This window comes from Crocodylus porosus, unplaced genomic scaffold (assembly GCF_001723895.1).
Source record: "Crocodylus porosus isolate Cpor-Errol unplaced genomic scaffold, CroPor_comp1, whole genome shotgun sequence".
Lineage (NCBI taxonomy): Eukaryota > Metazoa > Chordata > Crocodylia > Crocodylidae > Crocodylus > Crocodylus porosus.
Window position 1 is genome coordinate 6,010,166 of NW_017728943.1, and position 11,276 is coordinate 6,021,441.

An 11,276-nucleotide genomic window follows, 5' to 3' on the forward strand; every position below is an offset into this window, starting at 1 on the left:
TCAGGCTCTGGCCTGGGCTGTTTATAAAGGCCAGACTCTGCCCCCTTCTGGCCACCTGACCGGCCTGGTTGCCCTAGCAACCCGCACCTGAGCTGCCCTGGTGATTGGCAGCTCTGACAATCAGCACCTGAGCTGCCCTGGTGACTGACAGCTCACCTTATCTCTCTCTTAGGCACGGAGCATCCCAGTGCCTCCGTGACAGTCGCTATGACAATGTAGTGTCAACATCACCGTTTGTTCCCTCTGATGCTATATCACTATTTGTGCTTGCTGACGCTATGGTGATGTAGTGTCTCATGTAGACACACCCACTGATGATTTCCCTGTTTACTGGAAAACTGTCATCCTCATACTGAGGGACTGCCACCAATAATGATGATGAGAGGGAAATGGCCCATTAAGCAACAAGGCGCTTAGTTGCCTACATTGACACACCAACTGGACTCCAGCCCAGCACCTGAGGATCCTCTGCTGTTTCTGGTTCCAGGAAGGCACTTCAGAAAGGGATAGTGTAAAGAGACTGTCTGAGAGAGAGCCTTCCAGTGAAAGAAAGGGGGAAAGAGAGAAAAGCAGGAGAAGAGATGCTGGAAAAGCTGGAGAGAGAACCAGTAGGGCTATTACAAGAGAGGGACTGCCTACCCTGGGTTTCAGGGTGTAAGGATTCTTTCTGCTGTATTGCTGTTGACCAATAAATGTTGTTTTTCTTTGAGAGAGCTGCCATGTCACTGCACAAGACTTCAGTGCACCCAGGGGTCTGGTCTGTATTCTGTCTCCTAGGGTAAACACGCCTTGTGGACCTTGAGGATGCTTGACCTACGGCCAGAACTTGGGGTGCTTCCTTAAGCCTGAAGCACAGAAAGTAGCCTCCCTTAGTCAGCTGAACACAGGGAGCATAAAGGCATGCCCAATCCCTCTCCCAGCAAGTACCACCAAGCTTGTTATAGTGGAGAGCTTTATTGGTTAAAGAGGGTAGGCTTGGAGAAGGGTACAGGTTAGAGAAGTGTCAAAGAATAACCCAGAGCAAACAGTGTGGCTTAGTAGTCTTTTGTTACATGTCACCATTACAGTAAGCTATATTTCCAAATAAGTTTCAAGTAAGCTACTCACAAGTATCAACCAGAGGCTGACTGAGCTTTCTCTGGAAGCAGGCAGTATATTGTGTGTCAGTGAGTTTCAAGATGCCTCTTCTCCCTCCCAAGTTGGTGGGACTCTTAAATACCCTTTCTGACCTTGCTTTCATGATCCAAGCAAAGGCAGGTGTTGTTTGCTCCCGACCAACCAATTTAAAAAGCATCATAGTCACCTAAGGGTGTGACATGGCTCAAGCCACCATGTCATGAGGTCAATACTTAAAATAATAGAGACTAGGTTCACTACCCCTTTGATTGCTTGAGGTCACATACTAGCCCTAACCAGGGGCAAACAGGTTGCCAGACAGGTGAGGAGACAATGACAGGCTGTGACTAGGCCCAGTGCGAGGCCAAGTGCAAGATACTGAGACAGTAGTTCTTGAAGACATGGCACAGGGTACCAACAACAGGATACTCACCAACTTAATGTCTGAGGGGAAGAAGACCTCAAAAGATCATCGAGTCCATCCCCCTGCCCCAGGAGCAGGAAGTCAGTTGGGGTCATAGGTTCCCAGAAAGATACGCATCCAAATTTATCCTGAAGGTGCTCAATGTAGGTGCTTGAACCACCTCTGATGGCAGGCTATTCCAGATCTTGGGGGCTCGGACAGTAAAGAAATTCTTCCTTATGTTCAGCCTGAAAAGGTCTTGCAGGAGTTTATAACTGTTCGGCCTCATCATCCTTTGGGGTGCTCTGGTGAACAAATGTTCCCCCAAATACTGGTGGTCATCCCTGATACACTTGTAGGTGGCCATCAGATCGCCCCTGAGTCTGCGCTTTTCCAGGCTAAAGAGTCCCATGGCTCTCAGCCTGTCATCGTAAGGTCTGTTTTCCTGACCTCTGATCATGCGCGTGGCTCTCCTCTGGACTCTCTCAAGCTTCTCCACATCCTTTTTGAATTGTGGAGCCCAAAACTGGACGCAGTACTCCAGCTGCGGCCTCACCAAGGCCGAGTACAACGGGAGAATGACGTCCCGGGATTTGCTTGAGAAGCATCTATGGATGCAAGCCAGCATTTTGGTCACTTTACTAGCTGCAGCATTGCACTGAAGGCTCAAGTTCATCTTGTGGTCAATGATTACCCCCAAGTCTCTTTCTTCTCTAGTGCTAGCTAGCATAGCACTGCTGAGCCTATAAGGTTGCTGCAGGTTTTTCCTGGGCCTACTAGGAGTACCATATTCTCACACACAATAGTCCGTGGGCTATACACATTTTTACAAACTTGATGGATGGGTGCAGGCTATACAAGGGTGCGAGCTATGCAGAGTCTTTAGAACAGCATAGCCCATCCTCGCCTGTCCCCGGCTGCGGGCTGGTGTCATGGTGGCGGTGAGCCCCAGCGGGATTGAGCACGGCTGGCAGCGGTGGCAGGGAGAGGGGCTGCTCTCAGGTCCTCATACCTCCCCTCCCCTGCACCACTTTTAGCTGGCTCCAGTTCCAGCTTCAGCTCCGGCATGCGTGCCCAGCAGAGCCTGCACTTGAGCGCGGCTGCCAGCAGCGTGGAGCAGGGCTCGCAGCTCATAGCTCCTCATCCCTCCCCTCCCCTGCAGAAATTAACACCAATTAGCTCCGGCGGCCATGCCCAGCAGAGCCCGCACTGTCAGGTGTGGGGAATACATGGGTGCAGTCTATACACGGACTATTTTACGAAAATACAATTTTCCACGGGTTATACATTGGTGCTGATTATATCAGTGTGTGGGCTATATGCGTGAAAATATGGTAATTCTTCTGCATTTTTGTGGTCAGTGACATAGTCATGTGCAAAAATGAGGTGGACACAGTGCCTTTACCACCCAGGAGAACAGTGAGGACTATGATGTGACCTTGGTTAAAGACAGCCAGCCCTTGCAGGCCAATACAGCAACCCAGGCAATGAGCTAGATCAAGGACTCTCCATTCATGCTGCTGAACTGTACGGATTCTCTGGCTATCTGTGAAAGTTGTGCAGACTCTGAAATAGCCCAAGCTCAGACAACAAGGCCTTGGAGCTTCCTGCCATTCCCCCATATTCAGCATCCTAGCCAGCTGTCTCCCAGCACAGACCCTGTGTCACAGAAGACCCAGCCTGTGACAGGACATATCCTGGGCATGGTAAGTGGCAGGCCACCATTATGGTTGGATTAGGAATACTTGGCCATGCCCAGGTACAGGATTATGGAGTCATGGCATGCCACTATGTGACTTGCTAGACAGCATGCAGAAGACAAGGAGTGCTATGCAGCCGCTGCTGTGCATATAAGTGAGGTGTTCAAGTAATCTGTGAGGGTTGAGTAGGAGTCCATGGATTACCTTGAGTCTGCCTTAAACTTGCAGACAGAAGGCACTTTTGATGCTCTGTACATCATGTCACTATCTGATCCACAAATGGGACTGTCCAGTGGTCCCTGGGATCCCATGATGCTGCTGGGCTTACCCATCTCACAGGGGTCCTCCATGGCAGGATCAGGAGTAAACACTCCACCTAACCATCAAAAAAGCAAACCCCACAGCCTGAAAAATCCTCCAAGAGTAATTGCCAACAGTTGGGGATATGCCCCATGCATGTACTGTGGCTATACTTGCATTCACCCTTGACATGCTTGCTTGTGACACGTTTGCATTCAAGGGAAGCAATAGATGTCATTAAAAACTTCACCGGGGATATTGTATTTTTTTCTACTATTGCATGTGTTTATGCGGTTACATTAATTTACTTTTCTAGCTAATCTCCCTTTTTCACACTTCTGTTGTTTGATTAATAAACATTTGTCGCACAGCACTAAGGCGTGCCTGCTCCGTTAAGGGCAGAAGCAGCCTAGCAAAGGAGCCTTGTGGGCAAGCTCCACAGATGCAGGTGGCCTTAGTAACAGGCTAATATGGTAATTAGCAGGCACCTGAAGGCAATCAGCTAACTGGAAGGAGCAGAGTCCAGGGAACATATAAACTATGGGCTGGGGCTGTCTGGGTTCATTTTCTCACTGGCATGGTCAGGGAAAGGAGCTCCTGTAAAGAGAGTACCTGAGACACTGTGCTGCTTGCTTTACTATCTCCAAATGCAATAAGACTCTAGGAGCTCTCAAAGTACCCAGGGGTAAGGGATATGCTGTCCTAAGGGTAGAAGTTTGTCCTCTTAAAGGGGCAGAGTGCTGCCTTTATTGTTAGTGTTATGTTATGTTATAGCCCAGGAGCTTTGGTTTGGGTTATTGTTGTACTGGTGGTTTTGGGATGAGGCTATAAGGGGAGATGGAGGCCTCAGTGTCCAGAGGGGCACAGCTATAGAGGGTAGGAGAGCCCAGTGCCAAAGAGGCACAGCTAGGGGGTTGGAGGGCCTGGCGATTGATTGTGTGTGTCTAGGCTAAAAGGCCTCGCTATATAAAAGGGGTGGAGGCCAAGTAGGCTGAGACAAGGGGTAGAAGCCAAGTAGGCTGAGACCCCAACAGAGGGTAAAACATCTGTGTAACACCCAAGATGCATGGGGAATGCTAAAACAGAGGTTGGAGCCATGCAATTGGCTCATAAGTCTTGAGGTGCCTTGTGCAGAGCAGTACGGAAGAGGAGCCTGGAAAAAGGCTCTAAGATCAGTAAGCCCTAGTGAAGTTCAGAATACCGAGACTAAGCTAAGGCCTGTGCGCAGCCTTCTGAATTATTTTACCAACAAGAGATTTCAGGAAGTACAAGAGGGTGCCCTCAGGGCAGAGCTTGCTAATTTGCAGGGCTTCCAGGGGCACAACAGCCACTCCTGGGGAACCTGCTCCATGACAAAGTTCTACCTGTTGTCAAAATTATAACTATGTCTTCTTACAAAAAAATAGGTCAGGGAGTATCTGTGCATAGCCAACTGAAGATGTTCCTCCTTCTTGGTCTATCTCACCTCCCTCTCTCTGTCTGGGCCTATGGAGAGTCCATAGTCCACCCCACATCCCCAGGAGCATGGCTCAGCACCCAACTGAACACCCCACCAACATACCCACCTGTCACATGCCCCCTTGACACTTGCCCATGGTAGAGATAAGCACACAAGAGTATGAGTTCAGTTGACACTGTCTAATTGGGTACAGGACATGATTCTATGATTCACCATCCTCAGCCCAGAGTCTGGAGAAGTGGTCAGCCAGTGCCTCCTGAACATGCAGTGTAAGACAACCAACTTCTGTTTGAGAATTTGCAAGCACTAGTTAGAGTGGCCTTGAATACACCTATAGGAGCTGAGAGTGGCTCTGCCTCAACTGGCAGGGACAGGGTCTTGGGTGCAGGTTCCCCCTTGGCCTCACAGATGTTTGGCAGCACGCATTCAGAGACCAAAACCTGGGCAGTTCAAACTCTTTGGCATCCAGACATATCCTCAGGCAACTCCAGCATGCCTTTAGATGCTTGAAAGCACACTTCACAGCCATTCTACAGATGCTGAGTTTGTTAAGCAGTTCCTTGCAGGCATCCTGTGAACAGTTTCATCAGCCAGGGGTGCAATGGGCAAGCAGGGTCCCCAATTAGTAGTGAGGATACAGTCATTCCTTCAACCTGAATGTCAAGCATGCCATGGGGCAAACTTTCTCTCTGCTCCATGGGATCAGGGAGGAGGGAGCTCCTAAATATTCTGGCATTGTGCACCATACACAGCCAGCTAGCATTTACCTGTATGGAATGACCTCAGTGGTCAATAACTGTCTGAAGCACATTTAAGAAGTAGTCCTTCCAGCTGATGAATAGAGGTATAGAGGAATATGATGTATAGAGCAAAAGATTACTAGATATGGGTCATGTCAATGTGGTTTGGGAATGCCAGGCTGGTAAAATAAGCCCTAAGATTCTGTGGGTTGGCAAGGCATACAATGTATGAAACCATCACTCATTGTATCGCTAGACAAACTGCCCATACTGCCTCTCCTGCCATTAACTTGCCAGTATCAAAATGGCTTGCCATTGACTGGAGGATGTCAGGGATCACAAGCTTCTGTATAGCAATGACAAAGTGCTTCTTCACAGATAATGGTGCCCTCATCGCTGTTGTCAAATGTGGCACAAGCATTGGCTCCAATGACAAATGCAACATTTCTTTATAGCCAAAAGGTTTGTATAAGGCTGGAGGTGCCAAGCAAGTGTTTTCCTGGAGAATCTGTAATAGAGACCACCTCCCAGGACTATTCTGAGCCTGTCAGAAGATGCATGAATCATACATTTTCTTTGGACCAAATGTTAATAAAGTTTGTTCCCACTCCTGTCCCCTTTGTTCACAAAGGAGCTCTTCTCCATCCGATTACTCTTGGGACAAAGAGTTGCAGACAGGGCTATAGATATATGGCCTTAATCTAGGCAGCTCCCCAAGAGACCTGTGAAGACAGTGGGAAATGGATGACCTATTTAATTCAAGTTCTCTGGTGAAAGGGCTGCCTGCTGGCCTCACATGAAGTCTTGGGCATTTTGAGTTTCTGTAGAAAACCTGTCACCATGGCATGAGACACCACCAAGTTTGCCTTTTTTGAAAGCCATCATTATGTCAAAAAGAACCAATTCTTGCTTTGAACTGTGTCATTTTTTCATCTGCAAAACTGGTCTATTTTCAGATGAAATGATACCTTTTTCTAAGTGAAACAAAATCACAAAGAAAGACTTTCTGCTTATATGAAAAATGACAGCTTTTGACTTGGCAAAGAAAAGCAGTGAAACATTGGCACTTGGATCATTCCTTTGTTTCTGCAAATATTTTACACACTTCTCCATAAAAGCTATATAAAACATTGGCTCAAACCTTCATGACAATTGCTCATCTGGCTTCCTTCTAATTGTAAATATCCACATAGGTTCTGGCTCTGCTACCTAACCTTTTGGGTGTCTCTCAGAAAGTTACTTAACTTCACTGTGCCTCAGTTCCAATCTATATAACAGGATAACGACATTTTTTACAAGTTTTAGTTAAAGTGCCTCTGCCGCCATTTTAAAACATGGGGACAATGAATACATGTGATACTAAGACTGCTGAAGCTTTCTAATTAGTATGCCCCAGCAGACTCAGTTAATCGAGTCTGCTACAATGCATGCTAATTAGCACATGTTGGAGCAGGCATCCAGCATGTGTATAGGTGCTCAGAGGTACTAAATTTAATGTGAATTACCAAAAGCTCATTAATGATCATGTAGATGCACCCAGTGATTCTTAAACAAGGTGCAGCAGTACCCTACCATATCAAGAGATCCTTTTAAGGGTAGTGTGGAGTCCCATGCAATATTAGCACTGTTTACTTTGCAACAACTATATATGATTTATAAGATAAAATCAAATTTCAAATAAGAATCCATAGTATCAAGAAATATTGTGACCTGTTGTAGTCTTTCTGAATTTTTTGTAATGGAATTGACCTATTGTTTGTCTGTCCTCATGAAAGGAGGTAACACTAAGAGAGCATTTTCTGAGAGACGCCTTGTGTCTAATGAGCTTGAGAACCACTGTTTCAATCTTCATGCCATGTAGTTTACAGTGCATCTCCCTGCAGTGTCCCTACTCTACCCCATCCCTTCATATATTTTCTCATTGACTTTCAGTCTTAAGCTGTTGTTAATTTAAAACACTCCCTGGCTCACCTCTGAAATAGACTCAAGAGCTTTGCAGGGTGAGATAAATTGGAATCCATGTATCAGCAATAAACTGCCCTGTGAGGCAGTGGTTTAACAGGCTCCTTAATTTGTTACAGGATGTTGTTATGACCTGATGTGTAGCTCAGATACAGGGACTTTCACAATTGTGAGGATGCCTTTTAATTCACTAATGTATTAACTGAACCATTTTTTTCTGCAACACTTACTAGGAAATCTTGGTGGGCAAGAAGGTAGGGAAAGAAAAGACCTAAGCACTTCCAGGCAGTGTTCCCTCTTAGAGCCATCTTAGAGGAAACACTGCTGCCGGGTTGGTGGGCGAGCGGCCACAGAGGAACGCCCCCTCCCCCCTGCCCCCCCATCGGGACAGTCGGCCATGGGGTGACTCCCTCTGCAGTCACTGACTGGCTGCTGGGGGGGCAAGTGCCCGCCCAACTCTGGAGGTACCAGTCACCCATGCTGGAAGAGAAATTTCCCTATAAGTTTAAAACTCTATTTTGTTGATCATTTAAATCTGAGATGAAATGACATTAGAAGTTAAAAACAAAAAGGAAAAATTGTTATAATAAATATTGCACAAAACAAAAATCCTTATCTCAAACTGACTTGGAAATTTCAACAGGAAAAATAAACCATTTCCACTGAAATCTCTTGAATGATAATTTTTCATTCAAAATTTGTCAAAGGAAAAAAATATGTTTTTATAACTTCTAATCCAGACCTCTTAAGTAGTAGTAAATGCATGGAAAATTCACTAGATACCATAATCTTAAAGAAGTTGTACTTTATTTCCAACATTAAAACATGTCTGTACAGGTTTAAGAAAGGCAAGTTTCTTTGAGTGAATCTGATATCTTTTATTAGGCCAACCTAAATAGTTAGGAAAAAAAATGTTAAGCAAGCTTTTAAAAACCCTTCACCAGGCTGAGGAAGTTTCTGCAGTTTGTGTGTGCTCTTCCTGGATGGAATGAGAAGTAAAAAAGCCAGACGCTGGGCCGGTACGCATACAAGATAGGTAGTCAGTGAAGATGTAAATTGATGAGTCAGTGGGTGAGAGACAGGCTGGGTGTGGGGGAAAGAAGGCAGATGAGTAGTGCGGAGGTACCTGGGGAGTCCAATACCTACACCCAAGTTCAAGAAATTAATTTATAAAACATTCATAGACCTAGCTATAGCAGTAGTTATAGGTATAGACACACACAGAGATCAGAGAGTGATATTTCTTTTATAACAACAAGGGTAATTAACCATTTACTCAAGGATGTGGTGTATTCTTCATCACTTGCAGTTAGTTTGTATTTCTAAAAGAGAAGCTTTAGTTCAAGCAGAAATTATAGACTTGATGCGGAAATTACTAGGTGAGGTTTTATGGCCTGTGTTATGCAGTAGGTCAGATTAGATGATAATAATGATGGTTCCTTCTGGCCTTAAAATCAATGACTCTATGAAAACACTATCAGAATTTATGGGCCATTGAACCTAAGATCTCAAAAGTGATTTTTTTTAGCATTACCTGCAGAAACAAATACGCTGTTTTGGCTGTAGCAAGCTAGCTCTAGAGTCTGCAAATGGGAAATGTATGAGGGGAGAATCCCAACCTGTTTAGTTCCCTCACAATCAAATATATGGGCAATAGCTCCCATTTCAGGGAAATTCAGCTGAGGAATATGATTGTCACCCTGTAACAGGGAAGCAGCTTCAAGAAAAAGTCCATTGATTCAGATAAACTTAATGCCAGACCTGATGTGCAGAATTGACTTGGGTGCATTACAGTTCTTCAGCAAAGGCTGACTAGACTTTGGTATAGAGAGATGGGTTGGTTTTCCAAAAGAAGGGGGTTTGAAAGACCCACCGTACGTTCTGGAAACAGCATAAGTACATTAGCATGGCATCCCAACCTGAGAAGTAGGGCTAATTAGCCTGGGTAGTGTAGTGTCCACTAACAATTATCCTGCTTCCGGATGGCTATTCTATCTGCACAGCCCTGCATTGTACAGTGTAAACAGGCCTAAGTGCTTCCAGCAGCGCTACTTAAGGGACAACTTTACAAAGCTACTTATGGACCTAAAGATACAGATATTCATTTCATCAAATATGATTCACAAAAACACCTAAGCATATTAGGTGCCTAGCTCCTACTACTTTTAATCAGAACAAGGTTCCTAATCTGTTTAGGTACATTTTAAATCTGTACCAAGCAGCTGGATGCCTAGTTAGATACTTAAATATTAGAGCTGTTTGGAAATTTGCTGCCAGAATGGTTTTCTGACAGAATGCTGCTCCTAGATGATCCATATTTTTCACTTTTGGTTTTTTAATTAACTAACACATTAAGGATTAGTTTTGAAAAAAAAATGTATTTAATTGTATTTAACTGCATATAATTGAATTTAATTACATATATTATTTTAAGAGAGTTGTAGCTCTGGCTCCTAATCTCTCATATGAGCCCAGATCCCTGAAGAAGATTTCCTATAATGCAGTATGCTTCCAGTAATGCTTCTACTATGCTTACAATAATGCATTTCATCAGCACAGTGCATCACAGGAATCATATGACTCCAGTGAATTATGTTAGATGTATTTCAGCCAAGGACCCTGGCCCAGAATTGAAAGTAAGGGGTGTAACTACAGCTTTCTCAAGGCAATAATAAAAAGTAGTCAAATGTTGTCTAACAACCTACATTTCTTTTTCAACAGAGTCCAAAAAGTTTCATTTTGAACAAACATTCTGAAACAATTTTTTTCAGCATTTCTGAATCAAATTCCAGCATGTCAACTTGTTACTGCATTTTGGAACAAAAAACCTTGTAGAGATGTCCAATTTTTCTGGTAAATATTGCTATCCATTTTTATCTGATTCATCAATTTTTGGAGACAAGGAGGTTGTTTCCAAAAGAAGAAGACATTTAAGATGGAGTTAAGCATGTATGTAGGATCATAGGAATGTAGGGACTACCTGGGGTATTGAGTCCAAGTTTGTATAATCAGTGGCAACCATTTGTTAGAAGTTAGGCCCCCAAGAGCACCCTTTCTGCCCTGCTGCATAATACCACAGTCATCAAGAACCTGTCCCCTCCTATAACACATTTAGGATTTTGATACAGACCTGGTTATTTGCAAAGAACATCCAAAGTTCTGTTCTTACAAATGCAGTAGGAATCAAACAGTGGGAATCCAGTTCTGCCCAATTGCTCTCTCTCAGCTTGTCTCCGTATCATGCTACCAGGGCATCTCTGGCTGTGTGTTTGTGTGTGTGGTTGGGCTGTGTGAAGCTTCAGGTGCTGATTGGATTCAGAGGAGATTCAGTCCAATTTGGTGGCCGAATCTGCAAACCTGAATTGAATCAGGGGACCAATAAAAAGGTCTGAATCTATTCAAAGGTTTCCAAGTCTTTGGAAAAGATTTGGAGAGCTTTGATGATTTGGGCAGTCCCTGCCCACTACAGCAGGGAGCTGGAGCTGGACTTGGAGCTGGCAAGTAGGGGGAGGGGGGGCTGGAGGAGGGGGGAGGGACCATGCAGGGACCCCTGCCAGGCACCATCCTCAGTCTGCTCCCCCAGACCCTCTGATCCC